Source organism: Phyllobates terribilis, unplaced genomic scaffold (genome assembly GCF_046119375.1).
Source record: "Phyllobates terribilis strain yellow unplaced genomic scaffold, ASM4611937v1 Scaffold_5__5_contigs__length_657084704, whole genome shotgun sequence".
NCBI lineage: Eukaryota > Metazoa > Chordata > Amphibia > Anura > Dendrobatidae > Phyllobates > Phyllobates terribilis.
The window spans coordinates 655837382-655860954 of NW_027362765.1; the positions used below are offsets into that span (position 1 = coordinate 655837382).

Genomic DNA, 23573 nt, shown 5'->3' on the forward strand with positions numbered 1-23573 from the left:
CTCCACAAATGGACTTTTCAGGATCCTTGGGTGGCTCCGTAGTTTGAAACCAATTCTGGTTATCGCTTCTCGGCCTTTTGGCTAAGATCAAGTGTAGTATCTGTTCTTATCAGTTTAATATCTGATACGTTCCCTATCTGGGGACCATATATTAAATGGATATTTAGAACAGGGAGATGGAAAAAGAGCTTGCTCTGTCCACTCCACGCATTGACCTGGTATTGCAGTATCTCCAGGACCGGTGCACCCCTTCTTTAATGCAGTTTCTAAAATCAGAAAGAATTGAATTCAATGTTTTTTGTTCATTTTGCTTGTTTGTCGGATTTTGGGATGGACTCTTTGGCTTTGCTTTTCTTCTCCTCATTGGATTTTTCATGTTCAAAGTTGCAGAAGCCAGATTACAAGCTCATTTTGGTTCAACTTCAGCAACTGTGCATTGCATTGCCATGTAATGTGATGCAATGCTATCTTTCTAGCTCTCCCTTTTTACTTCCTTTTGGATAAACAGACATATTAGGCAAGCATTTTGGAGCTTTCACCTAAATAACTACAGGTGGTGAGATAAGCTGCACAATATAATTGACCTTTCAGTATATTGTTGCACACACACCATCTATTTAGCAAATGCCCTTGTTATCAACAGCAGCCTTTTAAACTCACCTGAGCTAACAGGTATGTGCGCTGGTTACTCTGCTGCGCTTAAAATTTCTTTTTTGGTTTGCTACAATGCCTTTTCTGAAACGTTGTCTCCCTCTGCTGGAACACTGACTTCTTTCATTTAATGCCTGCAGACTATAAAAGAGAACCCAACCCAAAAAGTTTGGTTGATTAGTCTGTGGCATTCTGTTAAACTGTTGCTTATGGCGGTCTCTGTGAGCTTCTCAGCGACATTCAGCCAGCCAGGTATCCTGCCTGCAGTAGATGGAATGTGGCAATGGAACGCTGGCTGCGCGTGTCATAATAGGCTCTGAGCCTTTATATACCTGTGCACAGCAGCAGCCACCTTCAGTCTGCTGCTGGACAGCCAGCAGCAGCAGCAGGAGAGGTATGTAATCAGGAGCCCTCCTGCTAAGGGTAGACAGCTGCTCGTTCCACCCCACCCCCCGCCTTAATTGGTTCTCCTCCCTTCCAACGGTGTTGAGGCGGGTGGGAACAGCAGGGGGTGAAGGTGCTGTGTTTAAAGAGGTGGAGTTATGCAGATCTAAAACGCGTGGATTGCAGCAGCAGCAAGCCGAAAAGTGCAGGCATGTAAGGGATCTAGAGGTTGACAACATGTCTTCTTAACGGGAGTCCAGGAGCTCATCTCCACAAATGGACTTTTCAGGATCCTTGGGTGGCTCCGTAGTTTGAAACCAATTCTGGTTATCGCTTCTCGGCCTTTTGGCTCAGATCTGTAATGGGTCTAGTCATTTGGCTGTCTGTGCGTTAACTCTTGGCCCTGTGGCATCGCCATTTTATGGCTTAAGCCACTTGCTGCTATAAGGAGTTGGCCAGTAGACACGACTAGCGATAATGGGACGCATTCGATACGCTGGGCCCGGTGAGGCTCGAGTGAAGTTTGGAATCCAGATTGATGTGGAAGAAGGCAAAGAAGGAATCTTTACCCTCAGCTTCGTGGTGAAGGAGATTTTGTTTGGACTCCTTGAAGTGAAGAAGGAAGAAATCTTGTGCCTCCAGCAATTCAAAAGCAAGTATAATCTTGTATTTACTTCTATGGCTGTTTGCAACAATTTCTATGATTGTTTGAAAAAGAATCTGGACAATCAATATTTGGATGGGCTGACTTTTGTCATCTTGTATTGCTCCAAAGAGGTACCTCTGACTGTTTTCATGTACAACCCACATGTGGACTTGGCTTTGATTTATGCCTTTCTAAATAGGCACTGCTATATTACCAAGGTGGCAGTAAAAGTCATGAATGAGGAGGAACTATGGACCGGTAAATATCGTTTCATGGTCAAGTTCCGGGAAAGTCCTGATGAACCAGGGGGTATACATTATCCTCCATCAAATTTTTCCATTGGGAGTGAGCGGGGTTACCTGTTCTTCCCCAATGCGCCCAGGTTTTGTCGTCATTGTAGGAGGTATGGCCATACTCAGGAAGCATGCGACATCAGACAGATTATTTGCAGGAAGTGCAATGAGGTGGGTCATTCTTCCAATAATTGCAAAAATGAAATAGTCTGTAACCTCTGCGGAGAGAAGGGGCATGCCTTCAGAGACTGTATATTCCATCCTGGTTCATATGCGGGGGCAGCGGGAAGGGGAAGGAGAAGAAATGAATCTCCTGCATCCACAGCTACAACTCCGACTGCTCCAACTCCGACTGCTCCGATATCTACTCTGGCTTTCCTGGATGAGGAGGAGGCTCGGGTTGCTTTTCCAGAACTGGTTCGTGTGAATGTAAGAGGAAATATGGAGCTGGCACCTGAGCCACCGGTGCAGAGGGCCGCGTCTGTGGCTTCAGATGTCAGTGAGTCTGAGACGATAACTGATGATCGTATAGGCATGGAAGTGGCCCCGGTGGAGGATCTGGAGGCTGAAATTCCAGACATGATGGTTACATTGCAGGGGGAAGAGGAGTCTGATCTGACCAGAACACCGCATGTGGCCTGGAGCGATGTCGTTTCTGACCTTGAGGAGGAGGGAGGTCAGGGGGACTTTGACCCCCAGCGGCGGGATTATAGTTCAGATGAAGATGGAGGCGCTTCAGTGAAGAAAAAGAAGAAAACTGAGCCATCCTTTTCCCCTTTAAGTGACTGCAGTGTGAGTCCAGCCCGGGTGTACCCTACTGCATCCGATCCCCAAGATGTGTCTTTTTTGGGGGAAGGCACAAACTACGATATCTGCACGTCCAGCGTCCTACCCCCAGAAGGGTTAGGATGATGTACAGGTGGGCATGTTGTCGTGACCTGCCACATCAAATTAATAGATGGGTGCCCAAGTTGCTCTCAGCATCTTGTCGCTAAATGTTCGGCTGATTAAATCTGAGTCGAGAAGAGTGGCAATTTTGGACTACTTGAGCAACTTGGATGCTGTGTCCAGGAGTGTGGGATCTCCGATCCCTTAAGTGAAAATGCATGGCCTTTAGGTCAAAGTGTGTGGTCTGGTTCTGTATGTAATAAAAATTGTGGGGTAGGTGTTTTGGTGAAGGGTTATAGTGTTAAGATAGGAAGTTACATGGTGGTGGAGGCGGGGAGGTGTGTAATATGTGAGTTAAATTGTAGGGGGTGGAGGGTTAGGGTGGTAAATATGTATGCACCAATAGATAAAGGGGAGAGGCTGGAAATTTTTGAGAAATTATGTTTTTTTTTATCTGGCAAAATGCCAATAATTTTTGTTGGAGATTTCAATTGTGTGACGGAGGGGGATAAGATGGATGTTACAGGTAAAAGACTCAAGAGTCTTGTGGCGGATTTTTCCTTACAGGATGCTGCGGAAGTTTTTTTTAGATAATCCACCTCCTGCGACCTATAAGGCCGACAGGGGAGGCATAGAGTCTAGAATAGACCGTATCTTCTTTTCTTCACAAAATGTTATTTGTAGGAATTTCCAGCAGGAAGATGTTCCCTTCTCTGACCATGTGTGTTTGAGGGCACGTCTAGAAGGTAAGATTTCCTTTGTATATGGTGGTGGCGTGTGGAAACTTAATGTGCGTTTGCTGGAAGATAATAGGATCATGCGTGATTTTAGGCGAATGTATGTTAGGTGGAGGGATAAAAAAAGTGATTTCAGGAATGTGCTTGAGTGGTGGGACTGGATGAAGAGTGGATTGTTTTTTTCTTTAGAAAAAGGGGCAGGAGGAAAGCAGCAATGAATAGAGCAAAATTTAATGATTTAAGCTCTAGACTGGAGTGGCTGAGGATGTTAAGGATGATTGGAGTGGATGTGGATGTTTTGATGTGTCAAGTGAAAGAAGAGATTAAGAAATATATTGAGGGTAAAGGGAAAGAAATTATTTACCGTTCTAAGATTGAACATTTGGAGAAAAATGAGAAATGCACAAGGTTTTTTTTCAAAAAAGTTTTTGGGAAGAAAGTAGATATGGATGAGGTGGTGAATGGTGATGGGGTGTGTGTGAGTGGGAAGGATGTGATGCAGGAGGTGGTGTTGTTTTATAAGGAGTTGTATGGGGAAAAATGGGTTGATGATAGGATGTTGACTGATGCTTTGGGGTGTTTAGAAGGTTGTTTGGGTGAGGATGAACGTGAAATATTGGATGATGTAATTGTGTTGGATGAAGTTAAAAAAGTGGTGATGTCTGCGAGTAAGAATAAAACACCTGGGAAGGATGGACTGCCCGTGGAGTTATATGTTAAGGAATGGGACACGATGGGAAATGACTTATTGGAGGTGTGCCAGTATATGTTCACGGAGAATATGTTGAGTGAATCTATGAGAGATGGGGTGGTGGTTTTGGTTCATAAGAAAGGTGATAAAAAGGATTTGGGGAATTGGAGGCCAATCACCCTTTTGAATGCAGACTATAAGGTGTTTAGTAAATTGTTGGCTAGCCGGATGCGGGAAGTGATTGGCGGTGTGGTGGATGAAGATCAAGTGTGTGCAGTGCCTGGGAGAAGTATGACTGAAAATTTGGTGTTGTTGCGTGATGTGATTGGGGATTGTATGAGTCGTAAGCAGAAATGTTTGTTGTTTTCGGTTGATTTTGAAAAAGCTTTTGACCGTGTGTCACATAGCTTTATGTTTAAGGTTTTGTCTAAGATGGGTTATTCCAGGAATTTTGTAAACTGTGTTAGGAGTTTGTATTGTAATGTTTCAAGTGAATTTTTGGTGAATGGGTGGTTGAGTGAGAAAGTGAGAATTAAATCAGGAGTGCGTCAGGGGTGCCCTATGTCCCCTTTTTTGTTTATTAGTGTGATTGAAGTGTTGATGTGTATGGTTAGGAAGGATAAGGTTATGAGAGGTGTGATGATTCCTGGGAGTAATGGAAAGGATGTGAGAATTCTAGGTTACATGGATGATGTAGTGATTGTGAGTGGGAATATGGCTGCGATGAGTAGGGCAAGGTTGATATTAAGTTTGTTTTGTAGTGTCTCAGCTTTTAAGGTCAATTGGACTAAGAGTTCCTTTAAATGTTTTGGTGAGAGGAATGTACGGATGGATGGTGTGAGGTGTGAGGATGGTGCAATAAAGGTGCTTGGGATTAAGTTTAATGATGATTTGAAAGGAAATGAGAGTTGGGAAGATTGTGGGGTGAGAGTGGTGCGCAAGTTGAATTTTTGGCGAATGAGAGAATTAACTCTGACTGGGAAAGTTCTGATTATTAAGGCGGTTATTTTGCCTATTTTGTTGTTTGTTGCGAATGTATATCCTGCTGCTTTTAAGAAAATTAGGAAAACTGAGAAATTCATCTTTAATTTTCTTTGGGGAAGTCGCATGGAGAAATTGAAACGGGAATATGTCTATAAGTTATGTGTAAATGGTGGTTTGGATTTTCCAAATATTGATTTCTTTTTAGGGATTAGTTACGTGAAAATGGTGGTGGTGGTTCTAGGGAAAAGTAATAAGTGTGCTTATATGATGAAGTATTCGGCTGGATGGATGCTTTATGGCTTAAAGTGGGTCAAAAGGGATGCTAGAGTGCCTGTTGCTTTTAAGTGTCCTGTATGGTATGGTTGTGTTGAGAAATTTGTAAGGAAGTATGATTTGTTGTCCGTTAACATGAGTGATTTTAGGCAAAAGAAGAAAGTCATTAGGATGGTGCGTGAGCGTGAGGTGGTATGTAATATCAATGGGTTGAGAGGGGAGGAAGTAACCGAGATGTGGAGAAAATTAAGTATAGATGGTGTGACTAACAGACAGAGAGATATCGCTTGGATGATATTGCATGACATTTTGCCTGTTAGAGATGTGCAAAAGAAGAGGGATTTAGTTAAATCTGAGGTATGCCCGAGGGATGGATGTGGTTTGAGAGAGCATGTTAGACATATGGTATGGGATTGTGATTTTGCATATGATGTATGGAAGAGTATAGGGGGACTTTGCAAGGAATTGGTGGGTGTAAAGTATGTTAATTGGAAACTTGCTATGTTTGGGATGGGTGCATGTAGTAGAATTAAGGATAGGATTTTATGGTTGTTGGTGGTGTGTGTAATTGAAAGTTTGTGGGATGCGAGGAATTTGTTAGTTTTTAAAAGGAAGAAAATGTCAGTTAATGAATGTTTGAGATTGATTCTGTCACGTATGTATGTAATATACCTCTGGGATCAGGAACGTGGAAGTATTATAGATGCTGAAGGGATCTGGAAGTTTAAAAAGTGGAGGTTTTTGGTAAAGTTTAATTAGTAGTGTATAATGTACCTGATGATAAGGTTTGGTTTTATTTTTGATTATATACCAAGTGTGATGAAAGGCTAAGTGTCAATGAAAGGCTTTTGTAAGTCGATTTGATTGAGCTTATGCTCCGGCCTATCTGATTTGGTTAAAAAAAAAAAGAAAAAAAAAAAAAAAATCTGTTCTTATCAGTTTAATATCTGATACGTCCCCTATCTGGGGACCATATATTAAATGGATTTTTAGAACAGGGAGATGGAAAAAGAGCTTGCTCTGTCCACTCCAAGCATTGACCTGGTATTGCAGTATCTCCAGGACCGGTGCACCCCTTCTTTAATGCAGTTTCTAAAATCAGAAAGAATTGAATTCAATGTTTTTTGTTCATTTTGCTTGTTTGTCGGATTTTGGGATGGACTCTTTGGCTTTGCTTTTCGTCTCCTCATTGGATTTTTCATGTTCAAAGTTGCAGAAGCCAGATTACAAGCTCATTTTGGTTCAACTTCAGCAACTGTGCATTGCATTGCCATGTAATGTGATGCAATGCTATCTTTCTAACTCTCCCTTTTTACTTCCTTTTGGATAAACAGACATATTAGGCAAGCATTTTGGAGCTTTCACCTAAATAACTACAGGTGGTGAGATAAGCTGCACAATATAATTGACCTTTCAGTATATTGTTGCACACACACCATCTATTTAGCAAATGCCCTTGTTATCAACAGCAGCCTTTTAAACTCACCTGAGCTAACAGGTATGTGCGCTGGTTACTCTGCTGCGCTTAAAATTTCTTTTTTGGTTTGCTACAATGCCTTTTCTGAAACGTTGTCTCCCTCTGCTGGAACACTGACTTCTTTCATTTAATGCCTGCAGACTATAAAAGAGAACCCAACCCAAAAAGTTTGGTTGACTAGTCTGTGGCATTCTGTTAAACTGTTGCTTATGGCGGTCTCTGTGAGCTTCTCAGCGACATTCAGCCAGCCAGGTATCCTGCCTGCAGTAGATGGAATGTGGCAATGGAACGCTGGCTGCGCGTGTCATAATAGGCTCTGAGCCTTTATATACCTGTGCACAGCAGCAGCCACCTTCAGTCTGCTGCTGGACAGCCAGCAGCAGCAGCAGCAGGAGAGGTATGTAATCAGGAGCCCTCCTGCTAAGGGTAGACAGCTGCTCGTTCCACCCCACCCCCCGCCTTAATTGGTTCTCCTCCCTTCCAACGGTGTTGAGGCGGGTGGGAACAGCAGGGGGTGAAGGTGCTGTGTTTAAAGAGGTGGAGTTATGCAGATCTAAAACGCGTGGATTGCAGCAGCAGCAAGCCGAAAAGTGCAGGCATGTAAGGGATCTAGAGGTTGACAACATGTCTTCTTAACGGGAGTCCAGGAGCTCATCTCCACAAATGGACTTTTCAGGATCCTTGGGTGGCTCCGTAGCTTGAAACCAATTCTGGTTATCGCTTCTCGGCCTTTTGGCTAAGATCAAGTGTAGTATCTGTTCTTTTAAGAACACAAGAGCTACGATCTACACTTGACGAGAGCGATCGAAGGAGAAGAGCTTCAGAGCCCAGCTGACATCGGAGAAGGAAGGCGGATATCGGTGGGAGGAAGAAGCTCTAAAGAATCCAGAAGAAGACGAAGACTCGGAGAAGAATCGGGCTGTCCTGTGGAATCTTCGAGGAAGAAAATCATCGAGACAAAGACCTTTCGGGGAATTTGTCCAGAACACGACGGGAGAAGAATCTGCATAGCTCCACCCATTCCGGGAAGAGTTCCAGATCCAGCTCCAAGAAGTAACTGCAGGAGGAAAGCCATGGCAAGCTCTGCGAGGAAGGCCGAAAAGAAGAGCCTGGAGCAGGGGACAGCCAGGAGAGCCCAGCCAGGAGCCGATTCTGACCCCAAGGACTCTGCCTCCACGACTGGCCAGCAGAAGGGACCCCAGAAGCCCCGCCACGAAGCTCCAGCCCTGGAGCCATGGATGCGGCAGACGGTGGCCCTGAAGCTGAAGGAAGTGGATGGGAGGGTGCCGGACATGTCCTCGGACGTGTTCTGCCAGAAGATGCTGCTGGATCGAGGCTTCTCCAGGTCGGACACCCTCAGCATCCAGACCTTCTTGACGGGGATCTTCTTCGTCACCTTCGCCACTGTGAACACCTGCAGGAGGTTCTGGGAAATGGTAAGCGCAAAAGGACCGGATAATTCTTTCTCTGCCTTTACAGGTAGCTGCCCTATCCAGAGGGACGAAAGGAGGATCACGGTGTCCATGCGCAACCCGCACACCCCAGGCCAAGACATCTGTACCTTCCTGAGACGCTTTTGTTTGGTTGTGAAGGAACCCTCTCACATCCTGAATGGACTCGGCTTCTGGACAGGTAAGTGGTCGGTGACCGTTAGACTTCACAGGGACCTGGCGTACTCAGACGGACTTCGGCACCTGCCCCCGACATTCTCCCTGGGCAACTCGTACGGCCTCATCTATTACCCGGACATGCCGCGGAACTGCAGGAGATGCGGCAAGAACGGCCACGAGATGAAGGACTGCAAGGAGGATGCCTGCAGGATTTGTCGAGTGACGGGACACAGCTCGAAGGACTGCCCGAAGAAGACGTCCTGCAACCTGTGTGGGCTGGCGGCTCATCTGTACAAGGATTGCCCCAAGCGTGAGAGATCCTGGGCATCGGTGGTTGCGACGACCCCAGCTCCGGAGGACAAGGCCCCGACGACCAGGCCTGTGAAGGCCAAGGACGCAACGACCAAGGCCCCAGCGGCCAAGGCCGAGACGACCAAGGCCAAAGCGGTCAAGGAGTCGGTGGCCAAAGCCCCAGCGACGGTCCCAGCAGCTCCGAAGCAGAAGAAAAAGTCAAAGGAGGGTAAGAGTTCTGTCACCCCTCTCTCGATCCCTCCCCCTGCCACCCCCGTCCAATCCCCCCCCACCCCGGCCACCCCTGCTGAGGATTCCACTTCCTCTTCCTCCTTCCCCTACTCCTCAGCAGGTGTCCTTTCCCCTGCCCCGGCAGCCACTCTCCCTCCCCAGACCATGGTAGCGGTGGAATTAACCTTTCCTCCACCCGCCGCTATCTATTCCGAGGAGGATTTTCCCCTTCTTGTCTCCCCAGTTCCAACCCGGGGAAAGAGGAAGGTGGAGGACAGCCCTGCTACTGAATCCTCCAAAAAGAAGATTCTGGATTTCGTAGGCGAAAAGGAGGATACCCTCCCTGAGCCAGAAGAGATGGAGCACATGGTTGAGACCCTGGTGGCCGAGCCAGAAGAGGAGGAACTGGTGGTCGCCGAGATCGAGGCCGCGCTGCTTGACCAGATGGAGGAAGAGGGCCTGCTGGTGATCCCGTCACCAGCAGTCAACACCGACGAGGGACCACCCGACCTGAGTGGTAACTAAGGTGTATTGCCTGCGCTAACTTTTTCTTTTTTCCCTACATGATGGCTAATATTAACTTATTTTCCATTAATGTCAGGAGCATCAAGGACAAGTTCAGACGTCAGACTATTTATGCCTTCCTTACTTCCCAGTTGTGTGATGTTTATATGTTGCAGGAATGTTCCCTTCCCTCCTCTAGGTCCTTCAAACATCTGGCCAGGGAGTGGTCCCACGGTCCATCCTACTGGTCCGGTGGGGGTGACTGCAAGTCTGCGGGGGTCGCAATTCTGATCAGGGGGGGCGCATTCACGCTTGAGTCCGTCCAGGAGCTCATCTGCGGCAGGGCTCTTGTTGTAGATGGCAACTGGGCGGGAGAACCTGTCAGGTTCATCAACGTGTATGCGTCCCCACTGAAGAATGAGCGTTTGGAGCTTTTCCAGACCCTGCGGCTTCAGCTTGCCACCACCAGGACCTTAGTGATGGCCGGGGATTTCAACTGCCCCATCGAGGAGGATGGTCGTAGTTCTGGCACATCTGCCAAGTTGGACATCACGTCCAAGCTGCTCATCGAGATGGTAACCGAGGCCTCTCTTCAGGACGTGGTGGGCTCCATGGGGAGAGGCTCCACGAACTATTCGTGGAGCCGACCCGATGGCTCACTCCGCTCCAGGATTGACTTTGTGTTCACCTCTCGGGCAGTCAGGCAGAGTAGGCACTCGATGGTCCCCTGCTTCTTCTCCGACCACAGAGCCATTCACTTACAAGGTGTCCTCGGCGACGGTTTTCCGTGCGGCCCCGGCTCCTGGAAGCTGAATTGTGCTCTGCTGGCTCAGGATGAAGTCGTGGAGGAGCTGAGAGCAGCCTACGCAATGTGGCAGTCCTACAAGGGTAGCTTCCAAACAGTCTCTGATTGGTGGGAATATGTTAAACTTGAGTTTCGCTGTTTCTTTCAGGCCAAGGGTCGACAACAGGCGTGTGAGAAGAGGAGGGACTTCAGAGGGCTGCAGCGCGAGCTGCGGTCGCTGCAGGACCTTCTTCACTGCGGCTGGGACGTGAGGGAGGAGCTGGAGGAGACCAAGAAGAGCCTGAAAAGGCACTTTGAGGAGGAGTCCAAGCGAATCGTCTTCCGTTCCAAAGTGGAGAATCTGGAGAAGGGTGAGAAATGTAACTCATTCTTTTTCAGGAAACTTCATGCCGGTCACACGCCCCTGAACGAGCTGCGAGACGAGAGCGGAAACATGCGACGTGGGAAGGAGGACGTGATGAGGGTCGTCAGCGACTTCTACAGCGAACTCTACTCCCACAAGACTATCGACCCCGACGCTGCTGATAAGTTCCTGTCAGGTATCACTAACCATCTTGATCCTGCAGGCACGGCAGCCTTGGACAAACCTCTGATGGTGGGCGAATTGCTCTCTGCCGCTAAATCCTTTAGGACCGGCAGGACCCCGGGCAGTGATGGTCTTCCAGCGGAGCTCTATGTAGCGCTGGGAGACCTCATCTGTCCGGACCTGTTGGACCTGTACGAGGAGATGGTGGTGGAGGGTAGAATGCCTCCATCTTTGAGGGAAGGAATGGTCACGATCCTGTACAAGCGGAAGGGAGAGAGGTGCGACCTGAGGAATTGGCGTCCCATCACTCTGCTCAACGTGGACTACAAGATCCTGGCCAAGACGATGGCGACACGACTTAAGACGGTCATCGGACGGATCATCCACCCTGACCAGACCTGCGGCATCCCTGGACGTCGCATCGCAGACAGCCTCGCTCTCGTGCGGGACACGGTCGAGTACATCAAGGTCCGCCGCGCACACGCGGCCCTGGTCTCCTTGGATCAGGAGAAGGCCTTCGACCGGGTTTCCCACGAGTTCATGGGCCGAGCTCTGCACCGGTTAGGTTTGGGTAACATGTTTTGTTCGTATGTCCGTCTGATGTATTTTGATATCCACAGCTCGGTGTTGGTGAACGGCTGGAAGACTGACCCCTTCCCTGTCCTCTCTGGGGTCAGACAAGGCTGCCCCCTATCACCTCTTCTTTTTGTTTGTGTTATAGAACTCTTCGCAGAGGCTATCCGACAGAATGGAGAGATCAGAGGGATCACCGCACCGGGTCCGGGACGACACGAGGTCAAGTGCTCGCTCTACATGGACGACGTCACCGTCTTCTGCGCTGATCGTGGTTCAGTCGACGCCCTCGTCCAGACGTGTGAGAGGTTCGGCCGGGCTTCAGGGGCCAAAGTCAACTGCAGGAAGTCGGAAGCCATGCCCTTCGGGGATTGGCAGCCGGCCTCCTCCGCCCCCTTCCCCTTCAACATTCAACCGGATTTCCTCAAGGTGCTGGGAGTCTGGTTCGGGAAGGAAGGAGTGGCCCTCAAGTCCTGGCAAGAACGCTTGGCCAAGGTGAAGCAACGGATCGGACTCTGGAGCCTCAGACACCTCACTTGTGAGGGTAAGGCACTCGTCCTGCGTAATGAGGTCCTGCCCGTCTTGCAGTACACGGCGCAGGCCTGGCCCCCACACGTCACTGTGTGCAGGGCCATTACCAGGACAGTGTTTCACTTTGTCTGGGGATCCAAGATGGACAGAGTCAGGCGGGCCGTCATGTACAAGGAGCCTCGCAAGGGTGGGAAGGGCGTTCCAGATATCCCCACCCTCCTGCGATCCTCTTTTGTGTGTGATTGTGTCCGCCGGACTTTGCAAGTCAAGAATGGCTCCGCGGGCAGGTCCATGTCTCGATTCTTCCTGCTTCCTCTTTGGAGGCGACTCGGCTGGGACAAGTGGGACAGCTCCTTCCCCTACAACTGGACGACGCCATGGTTCTACGGAGACGTCGTTCGATTTGTGGGGGAACATCAACTGGAGGGACTCAAGCCCGACTTGTGGAAGCCCAAAACTATCCACAAGCTCATCAGAGCCAAGGATGACATGGAGAACATCACAGGACTTCACCAGGACACGCTGGAGACTGTGTGGACAAATGTGTCGTCTGACAGGCTGACCAACGGGCACAAGGACTTGTCGTGGATGGCGATTCAGGGCGGACTGCCCGTCCGGTCATTCATGCATGCCCGGAACCTGTGCAAGACCCGGTACTGCCCAAGGTGCCCATTCGTGGAGGAAACATCTTTGCACACTTTTTGGGACTGCGGATTTGCACAGCGCCTGTTGACTGCCCTTGAGGACGACCTGAGGAACTCTGTCCCCAGGGCGAGCCTATCGCACCATTCTGTGCTTTACGGACTCTTCCCTGGGGTTCATACCGTCGGAGCCATCCAGGAGGCTTGGCGCCTTATGAACTGCTTCAAGGATGCCGTTTGGGTCGCCAGGAACCGGCTCATCTTGAGGAGGGAGAGGATGTCCATCCAAGACTGCCGCAGGCTGATCCACAGCCTGCTCAGAGACTATTCCATCGTGGACGGTCCGGAGGACGAGGATGAGGACAAAACCCCTCCTCCCCCTCTCCCCTTATGTGTCTTGTCTTTCAATAAAGCTTCGGGCCTGTGATTTTCCCCTCCCCATCCCCTTTTTCCCAATCCCCATCCCTTATCACGGTTCGTCGTACTGTATTGATTGACATGCTTTTTCTTTCAGATTGAGTGTTTTGTGTAGCATAGGGGTGTGATGTGTCTAGTTAGTGCGTCGTATCCTCATGCTATGTAAATATGATGTAGAATTCTGTGTGTACTGGGCTGCGGCACTGTACACTGTCTGTTAACTTATTTTTTGTGCTAATAAAAGATATATTCAATCAAAAAATCTGTTCTTATCAGTTTAATATCTGATACGTCCCCTATCTGGGGACCATATATTAAATGGATTTTTAGAACAGGGAGATGGAAAAAGAGCTTGCTCTGTCCACTCCACGCATTGACCTGGTATTGCAGTATCTCCAGGACCGGTGCACCCCTTCTTTAATGCAGTTTCTAAAATCAGAAAGAATTGAATTCAATGTTTTTTGTTCATTTTGCTTGTTTGTCGGATTTTGGGATGGACTCTTTGGCTTTGCTTTTCTTCTCCTCATTGGATTTTTCATGTTCAAAGTTGCAGAAGCCAGATTACAAGCTCATTTTGGTTCAACTTCAGCAACTGTGCATTGCATTGCCATGTAATGTGATGCAATGCTATCTTTCTAGCTCTCCCTTTTTACTTCCTTTTGGATAAACAGACATATTAGGCAAGCATTTTGGAGCTTTCACCTAAATAACTACAGGTGGTGAGATAAGCTGCACAATATAATTGACCTTTCAGTATATTGTTGCACACACACCATCTATTTAGCAAATGCCCTTGTTATCAACAGCAGCCTTTTAAACTCACCTGAGCTAACAGGTATGTGCGCTGGTTACTCTGCTGCGCTTAAAATTTCTTTTTTGGTTTGCTACAATGCCTTTTCTGAAACGTTGTCTCCCTCTGCTGGAACACTGACTTCTTTCATTTAATGCCTGCAGACTATAAAAGAGAACCCAACCCAAAAAGTTTGGTTGATTAGTCTGTGGCATTCTGTTAAACTGTTGCTTATGGCGGTCTCTGTGAGCTTCTCAGCGACATTCAGCCAGCCAGGTATCCTGCCTGCAGTAGATGGAATGTGGCAATGGAACGCTGGCTGCGCGTGTCATAATAGGCTCTGAGCCTTTATATACCTGTGCACAGCAGCAGCCACCTTCAGTCTGCTGCTGGACAGCCAGCAGCAGCAGCAGGAGAGGTATGTAATCAGGAGCCCTCTTGCTAAGGGTAGACAGCTGCTCGTTCCACCCCACCCCCCGCCTTAATTGGTTCTCCTCCCTTCCAACGGTGTTGAGGCGGGTGGGAACAGCAGGGGGTGAAGGTGCTGTGTTTAAAGAGGTGGAGTTATGCAGATCTAAAACGCGTGGATTGCAGCAGCAGCAAGCCGAAAAGTGCAGGCATGTAAGGGATCTAGAGGTTGACAACATGTCTTCTTAACGGGAGTCCAGGAGCTCATCTCCACAAATGGACTTTTCAGGATCCTTGGGTGGCTCCGTAGTTTGAAACCAATTCTGGTTATCGCTTCTCGGCCTTTTGGCTAAGATCAAGTGTAGTATCTGTTCTTATCAGTTTAATATCTGATACGTCCCCTATCTGGGGACCATATATTAAATGGATTTTTAGAACAGGGAGATGGAAAAAGAGCTTGCTCTGTCCACTCCACGCATTGACCTGGTATTGCAGTATCTCCAGGACCGGTGCACCCCTTCTTTAATGCAGTTTCTAAAATCAGAAAGAATTGAATTCAATGTTTTTTGTTCATTTTGCTTGTTTGTCGGATTTTGGGATGGACTCTTTGGCTTTGCTTTTCTTCTCCTCATTGGATTTTTCATGTTCAAAGTTGCAGAAGCCAGATTACAAGCTCATTTTGGTTCAACTTCAGCAACTGTGCATTGCATTGCCATGTAATGTGATGCAATGCTATCTTTCTAGCTCTCCCTTTTTACTTCCTTTTGGATAAACAGACATATTAGGCAAGCATTTTGGAGCTTTCACCTAAATAACTACAGGTGGTGAGATAAGCTGCACAATATAATTGACCTTTCAGTATATTGTTGCACACACACCATCTATTTAGCAAATGCCCTTGTTATCAACAGCAGCCTTTTAAACTCACCTGAGCTAACAGGTATGTGCGCTGGTTACTCTGCTGCGCTTAAAATTTCTTTTTTGGTTTTCTACAATGCCTTTTCTGAAACGTTGTCTCCCTCTGCTGGAACACTGACTTCTTTCATTTAATGCCTGCAGACTATAAAAGAGAACCCAACCCAAAAAGTTTGGTTGATTAGTCTGTGGCATTCTGTTAAACTGTTGCTTATGGCGGTCTCTGTGAGCTTCTCAGCGACATTCAGCCAGCCAGGTATCCTGCCTGCAGTAGATGGAATGTGGCAATGGAACGCTGGCTGCGCGTGTCATAATAGGCTCTGAGCCTTTATATACCTGTGCACAGCAGCAGCCACCTTCAGTCTGCTGCTGGACAGCCAGCAGCAGCAGCAGCAGGAGAGGTATGTAATCAGGAGCCCTCCTGCTAAGGGTAGACAGCTGCTCGTTCCACCCCACCCCCCGCCTTAATTGGTTCTCCTCCCTTCCAACGGTGTTGAGGCGGGTGGGAACAGCAGGGGGTGAAGGTGCTGTGTTTAAAGAGGTGGAGTTATGCAGATCTAAAACGCGTGGATTGCAGCAGCAGCAAGCCGAAAAGTGCAGGCATGTAAGGGATCTAGAGGTTGACAACATGTCTTCTTAACGGGAGTCCAGGAGCTCATCTCCACAAATGGACTTTTCAGGATCCTTGGGTGGCTCCGTAGTTTGAAACCAATTCTGGTTATCGCTTCTCGGCCTTTTGGCTAAGATCAAGTGTAGTATCTGTTCTTATCAGTTTAATATCTGATACGTCCCCTATCTGGGGACCATATATTAAATGGATTTTTAGAACAGGGAGATGGAAAAAGAGCTTGCTCTGTCCACTCCACGCATTGACCTGGTATTGCAGTATCTCCAGGACCGGTGCACCCCTTCTTTAATGCAGTTTCTAAAATCAGAAAGAATTGAATTCAATGTTTTTTGTTCATTTTGCTTGTTTGTCGGATTTTGGGATGGACTCTTTGGCTTTGCTTTTCTTCTCCTCATTGGATTTTTCATGTTCAAAGTTGCAGAAGCCAGATTACAAGCTCATTTTGGTTCAACTTCAGCAACTGTGCATTGCATTGCCATGTAATGTGATGCAATGCTATCTTTCTAGCTCTCCCTTTTTACTTCCTTTTGGATAAACAGACATATTAGGCAAGCATTTTGGAGCTTTCACCTAAATAACTACAGGTGGTGAGATAAGCTGCACAATATAATTGACCTTTCAGTATATTGTTGCACACACACCATCTATTTAGCAAATGCCCTTGTTATCAACAGCAGCCTTTTAAACTCACCTGAGCTAACAGGTATGTGCGCTGGTTACTCTGCTGCGCTTAAAATTTCTTTTTTGGTTTGCTACAATGCCTTTTCTGAAACGTTGTCTCCCTCTGCTGGAACACTGACTTCTTTCATTTAATGCCTGCAGACTATAAAAGAGAACCCAACCCAAAAAGATTGGTTGATTAGTCTGTGGCATTCTGTTAAACTGTTGCTTATGGCGGTCTCTGTGAGCTTCTCAGCGACATTCAGCCAGCCAGGTATCCTGCCTGCAGTAGATGGAATGTGGCAATGGAACGCTGGCTGCGCGTGTCATAATAGGCTCTGAGCCTTTATATACCTGTGCACAGCAGCAGCCACCTTCAGTCTGCTGCTGGACAGCCAGCAGCAGCAGCAGCAGTAGAGGTATGTAATCAGGAGCCCTCCTGCTAAGGGTAGACAGCTGCTCGTTCCACCCCACCCCCCGCCTTAATTGGTTCTCCTCCCTTCCAACAGTGTTGAGGCGGGTGGGAACAGCAGGGGGTGAAGGTGCTGTGTTTAAAGAGGTGGAGTTATGCAGATCTAAAACGCGTGGATTGCAGCAGCAGCAAGCCGAAAAGTGCAGGCATGTAAGGGATCTAGAGGTTGACAACATGTCTTCTTAACGGGAGTCCAGGAGCTCATCTCCACAAATGGACTTTTCAGGATCCTTGGGTGGCTCCGTAGTTTGAAACCAATTCTGGTTATCGCTTCTCGGCCTTTTGGCTAAGATCAAGTGTAGTATCTGTTCTTATCAGTTTAATATCTGATACGTCCCCTATCTGGGGACCATATATTAAATGGATTTTTAGAACAGGGAGATGGAAAAAGAGCTTGCTCTGTCCACTCCACGCATTGACCTGGTATTGCAGTATCTCCAGGACCGGTGCACCCCTTCTTTAATGCAGTTTCTAAAATCAGAAAGAATTGAATTCAATGTTTTTTGTTCATTTTGCTTGTTTGTCGGATTTTGGGATGGACTCTTTGGCTTTGCTTTTCTTCTCCTCATTGGATTTTTCATGTTCAAAGTTGCAGAAGCCAGATTACAAGCTCATTTTGGTTCAACTTCAGCAACTGTGCATTGCATTGCCATGTAATGTGATGCAATGCTATCTTTCTAGCTCTCCCTTTTTACTTCCTTTTGGATAAACAGACATATTAGGCAAGCATTTTGGAGCTTTCACCTAAATAACTACAGGTGGTGAGATAAGCTGCACAATATAATTGACCTTTCAGTATATTGTTGCACACACACCATCTATTTAGCAAATGCCCTTGTTATCAACAGCAGCCTTTTAAACTCACCTGAGCTAACAGGTATGTGCGCTGGTTACTCTGCTGCGCTTAAAATTTCTTTTTTGGTTTGCTACAATGCCTTTTCTGAAACGTTGTCTCCCTCTGCTGGAACACTGACTTCTTTCATTTAATGCCTGCAGACTATAAAAGAGAACCCAACCCAAAAAGTTTGGTTGATTAGTCTGTGGCATTCTGTTAAACTGTTGCTTATGGCGGTCTCTGTGAGCTTCTCAGCGACATTCAGCCAGCCAGGTATCCTGCCTGCAGTAGATGGAATGTGGCAATGGAACGCTGGCTGCGCATGTCATAATAGGCTCTGAGCCTTTATATACCTGTGCACAGCAGCAGCCACCTTCAGTCTGCTGCTGGACAGCCAGCAGCAGCAGCAGCAGGAGAGGTATGTAATCAGGAGCCCTCCTGCTAAGGGTAGACAGCTGCTCGTTCCACCCCACCCCCCGCCTTAATTGGTTCTCCTCCCTTCCAACGGTGTTGAGGCGGGTGGGAACAGCAGGGGGTGAAGGTGCTGTGTTTAAAGAGGTGGAGTTATGCAGATCTAAAACGCGTGGATTGCAGCAGCAGCAAGCCGAAAAGTGCAGGCATGTAAGGGATCTAGAGGTTGACAACATGTCTTCTTAACGGGAGTCCAGGAGCTCATCTCCACAAATGGACTTTTCAGGATCCTTGGGTGGCTCCGTAGTTTGAAACCAATTCTGGTTATCGCTTCTCGGCCTTTTGGCTGCGGTCAAGTGTCTTGTACAGGCGACTGTGGTCCAGAAGGTACTCGGATACCCCTCTCCTCGGCCTTGCAGGGTGACCCACTTCGGTGGGCTCCCCTGCCTGCTGCTATTGGGAGAGGGCTTAGTCCCAGGGTAACGGGTTGCGATCCCCCCCAGCCTCTCAGGTGTTTTTGTTTACAGAACTCTGAAAGGCGCAGATTGAAAGCGGTTTGCGATTTGCTTTTTCTTGTTGCGCTACCATGGAGGTTGACCCCAACCTCGTGCCTCACTATGCGAGGCTTAAAAACACTATCCGTATTCATTTCACAGAGGGCGGAAGTGATGAAAGGAAATTGCGGTACGTAGTCCAGGACGTGCTTGAAGGGCTCTTTCATGTGCAGAAGAATGAGATTCTCTCTATCCAGGATTATCCGAGGCGTGGCGATTATGACATCACCTTCACCGGGGAAGGCATTTTTCAGGATGTCCTGGTAAGAGCCAGAAAGGCAAAAAACAATCCTATTCTTAAAGGGATACAAGTTATTGAGCACGTCCTGGATGAGGTAAAAATGGTAATCCTTAAAGTATTTTCTCCTTTCGTTACTTCAGTGGAACTAACATGTTTTGTTGCAATGTACTTTAAAAGTGTAAAATGTATAGGGAAAGTACTTAATGAGTTTCACATATGGACGTCCAAATGGAAATTTCTAGTAACATGTGAAAGAGACCCTAATTTCCCAGGCGGTGTGAAACTCCCTCCTGCACGTTTTAAAATAGGTTCCTCAAATGGAGACTTCTTTTTTTCTGGTATGCCACCCTTTTGTAGAAACTGTGGAAAATATGGCCATTTTAAGGATGACTGTGAGGCAACCTGTAGAAACTGTGCTAGTACAGAACATGACACCAAAGAATGTCCTCATGATAAAAAATGTAATTTCTGCCAAAAACCTGGTCATTTTTATTTTTCATGCCCACATAGGTTCTGGGAGGCCGAACAGAGACGGAAGGAAAAGGCCAGGACATCCGAAAATGAACCAACAGGTCAGACCACCCCTCAGGAGGAGGAACAACAACCTGGAGCCTCAGCGAGCAAAGAGGGCGAGTCGAGTGATGAGGAAAGCTCAGAGGTAATGAAGGGTAACTCCCAAGCAGTGAGGAAAAGTTGGCACCAAGACAACAGGGAGGCTAAAAGAAAGGCAGAAAAGGAACAAAAGGGCATGATCGGTAAAACCAAAAGAGACCGGCAGAAGGTTGACACCGAGCCCGAGGCAAAAACTGGGTTTCCTGGGCCTGAGTCTGAGGCTAACTGGACTACGGTGGGTCCCCATAAAAAGAAAAGAGGGAAGAAAGATGGTTCGAATGGAGCGGCTGATGGGGATCAGATGGACACATCTCCTAGTGGGGAGGTGGACGTTGGTCCCCCAAAGGTCCCGGACCCTGCTGACCCCGGTGGGGAGCCGGGCCTTGCCAGCTCCGTGAGCTCGGGTACATTGCCTTGTGCACAACCTTCCCCTGTGTGTCGGCCTCCCCTGGGGGCAGGGGAGCCACCTGGGGACCCACCTGATAAGGATCTGAATGGCCAGCCCATGGAGACCCAGGGTGCTGTTCCGCTTAGTTGTCTCCCAAGCTACTCACATGTAGCGTTGGGTCATTGTCTTGGTGAGTCAAGTTCCTCCTCCATGGAGTCCTTACTTACGATAAATTCGGACGAGGGAAGTAGCTCGAGCGTAAGTGGTCTGGCCGGTTCAGCGGATAGGAAGTAAGTTCCGTATTTCTGTTTTATATAATTTTTTTACTTTCCTCCAATGGCAGAACTTAAGGGCATTTCCCTCAATGTGAGGGGTCTAAAATCAAAAACCAGAAGAGTAACATTATTTAATTTTTTAACTTGTCTTACGGCTTCCGTATTCTTTTTACAGGAATGCAATATCCCGCACACAGTATCCTACAAAAAATACAAAGAGGATTGGAAATGTGGCCCATCAGTGTGGTCCGGGTCAAATGTTACCGGATCAGCAGGGATAGCTATACTTTTTAAGGGAAACGTTCAAATTGATTTTATCCAAGAGATTTTACCAGGTCGTATGTTATTAGTTAAAGCTTTTATTAATGGTGTAAAATGGCAATTTTTAAATTTTTATGGGTCCCCAGATAAAAATGAAAGAGCTGACATGTTAGAGATTTTACCATTATTTATTAATACCTCTGAACCTTTTATCTTGGCAGGTGATTTTAATTGTATTTTAAAGGGTGAAAGTCGGCGCTCTACAGCCGTAAGTAGAAACTATGATAAAACTTCCGGTATGTTAAGTAATATTTTAAGTGATTTTAGACTTGTTGATATTTATAAAGAATGCAACAAGACTAGTTCAGTAGAGGCCGGCTTTACCTGGAGCAATTTAAATTGCAGTTCAAGAATAGATTTTATATTCGGTTTAGAACAAATTTTACCTGATAAATGCGAAACCCACGATAATATCTTCTCAGATCATAAATTTTTATCTTTTAGTGTAAAAATTAATGCTAATAAAAAATGTGGGAAAAAAACTTGGAAAATGAATGTATCCCTTTTAAATGATTCTAAGATTTTATCGGATTTTATTGAATTTTATAAAAAATGCAGGAGGAAGAAAGATGTAAATGTCCCTATAAGTGCCTGGTGGGATAAAATGAAAAAAAAATGAAAGATTTTTTTATTAAGAAAAGCATATATAAAGCAAAAGAAAAGCTAGAATTATATAATAATTTAAATACCCGGTTACAGACCTTATATAAACTTAGAGAAAATGGTCTAGAAGTAGAAAAAGATATTAAAATACTGAAAGAAGAAATAACAAAATCACTAGAACAAAAAGGGAAAGAGCTCATTTTCCGCTCCAGAATAAAACATGTGGAGGAAGACGAAAAATGTTCTAGATATTTTTTAAAAAAAATTAGAGAGAAAAAAACAGTAATTGAAGATATAGATGGAGAGAAAAATATGGGAAAAATTTTGGAAAAGGTACATGGTTACTATTTTAATCTTTTTAATGATAAAAGAATAGATGAAAATATAATGCAAAATTCTCTAGAAGAAATAACATCTGTTTTAGATACCGCCTCCCAAGAGTTTTTATCACAAAACATAACAGAAGAAGAAATTTTACAAACCATAAAAAGTTTTAAAATTGGAAAAGTCCCTGGATCAGACGGTATTCCTATAGAGTTTTATGTAAAATTTTATGATATTTTAAAAGAGGATCTGTTTTATGTTTTTACTGAAGTTTTTAATGATAAGGTTTTATTAAAATCCTGGAAAAAAGGGGAGGTCTCATTATTATATAAGAAAGGTGATAAGACAGACTTAAAAAACTGGAGACCTATAACCCTACTAAACTGTGACTATAAAATAATGGCAAAAATTTGTGCAAACCGCCTTAAAAAAATTATAGGAAAAATAATCCACTCAAACCAAGTATGTGGTGTGCCTGAGCGCAGTATCTGGGACAATCTAAACCTTGTTAAAGACTGTATTGAAGACATTAAAAACAGAAAAGGGAAGATGGCAATTTTATCAATTGACTTCGAAAAAGCTTTTGATCAGATTTCTCATTTTTATCTTTTTAAGGTTTTAGAAAAAATGGGCATACCAGAAAGGTTTTTATTATCTCTTAAAGCGTTTTATAAGGACTGCACAAGTAAGATTTTAGTAAATGGTTTTAAGACACAAGATGTTTTTTTAAAATCAGGGGTAAAACAGGGGTGCCCCCTGTCCCCACTACTTTTTATTTGTGCTCTTGAGCCACTTTTATGTGCAATCCGTAGAGATAGACAAATATGTGGTATCCCTCTACCTGGAAGCAAAGGAACAGAAGCAAAAGTGGTGGGTTACATGGACGATGTGGCGGTCCTTTGCCGAGATGCACCATCACTACAAAACTCACTCAAACAGATCCAATCCTTTTGTACAGCTTCTGGTTTTAAGGTTAATTTTAATAAGAGTAGTATTTTAAATATTGGGGAGATGATTTTACACGATGTTTTTATTCCAATAACTGACTCTATTAATATTTTAGGTATTTCTTTCTGTGAATCCAATAATGGTCTAAATAACTGGGAGGCGGTAGCTCAGAAAGTGAATACGAAAATATGTATGTGGAATATGAGAAAATTAACGATGGAGGGTAAAGTATTAATTATAAAAATGGTCATTTTGCCTCTTTTATTGTATTTGAGTTTGGTTTTCCCTCCCCCTGTAAATATTTTAAAAAAGATCACTAAAGCATGTTTTACTTTTTTCTGGAGTTCTAAGATGGAGAAATTAAAAAGAGAAATTGTAACAAAACCAAAGCTCAAAGGTGGGAAAGACTTTCCAGATTTTAGTAGATTCCTTTTAATTAAATTTTTTTGCTTCTGTTTTAATGCCCTTTTTAAAAATCACTATTGGTCCTTTTTTATGCGTTATAACACTGGTTTTTTTATGAGAAAGTTTGGGTGGTTTGAAACGGTTTTATCATCTCCATATGCTTTTAAACTGCCAACGCATTATTTAATTTTAGAAAAAATAGTGATTCATTTTAATTTAGGGGGTAAAGAAGCGGGAGATCTACAAAATAGTAAGAAATTAATTAAAAGTCTTTGTAAAAATGAAGAGTTATGTAACATTGAGCGCTATGATGATGAACAAATATTGAATATATGGAAAGTCATTAATGCAAAATATCTTTTTAATATACAGAAAGATTTGGCTTGGAGCTGCGCACACCAATGTCTTCCGTGCCGGGCATTCCAACATAGAAGAGGACTCGTGAGGTCTGCCATTTGCCCAAGAAGCGGATGTCAAGAGGAGGAATCAGTGAAACATCTACTATGGACTTGTCCTTTTGCAAAAGCGTTCTGGAGAAAATTGCTCCCTCTGATGGAAAAAGTGGCAGACCTCAAAGACTTTAAATACGCCACAATACTTTACGGACTTATGGAATGCCCAACAAAAGAC

The 23573-nt window shown here is 45.6% G+C and overlaps 6 non-coding genes and 1 pseudogene across 6 annotated transcripts; all 7 read left to right on the forward strand.

Annotated features, from left to right (window-relative positions):
- Window positions 1-61: 61 nt before the first annotated feature.
- Window positions 62-252, forward strand: LOC141149938 (U2 spliceosomal RNA). The gene has a single exon (XR_012246215.1). It is a non-coding gene; the product is annotated as a U2 spliceosomal RNA (small nuclear RNA).
- Window positions 253-6431: 6179 nt separating this feature from the next.
- LOC141150667 (U2 spliceosomal RNA) lies at window positions 6432-6625 on the forward strand. Its single transcript, XR_012246806.1, has one exon. It is a non-coding gene; the product is annotated as a U2 spliceosomal RNA (small nuclear RNA).
- A 1115-nt stretch (window positions 6626-7740) lies between these two features.
- Window positions 7741-7847, forward strand: LOC141151011 (U2 spliceosomal RNA; annotated as a pseudogene).
- A 5528-nt stretch (window positions 7848-13375) lies between these two features.
- LOC141150258 (U2 spliceosomal RNA) lies at window positions 13376-13568 on the forward strand. Its single transcript, XR_012246515.1, has one exon. It is a non-coding gene; the product is annotated as a U2 spliceosomal RNA (small nuclear RNA).
- A 1112-nt stretch (window positions 13569-14680) lies between these two features.
- On the forward strand, window positions 14681-14871 carry LOC141149366 (U2 spliceosomal RNA). The gene has a single exon (XR_012245665.1). It is a non-coding gene; the product is annotated as a U2 spliceosomal RNA (small nuclear RNA).
- Window positions 14872-15986: 1115 nt separating this feature from the next.
- LOC141149368 (U2 spliceosomal RNA) lies at window positions 15987-16177 on the forward strand. Its single transcript, XR_012245667.1, has one exon. It is a non-coding gene; the product is annotated as a U2 spliceosomal RNA (small nuclear RNA).
- Window positions 16178-17292: 1115 nt separating this feature from the next.
- On the forward strand, window positions 17293-17483 carry LOC141149369 (U2 spliceosomal RNA). Its single transcript, XR_012245668.1, has one exon. It is a non-coding gene; the product is annotated as a U2 spliceosomal RNA (small nuclear RNA).
- The last annotated feature ends 6090 nt before the right edge of the window (window positions 17484-23573 follow it).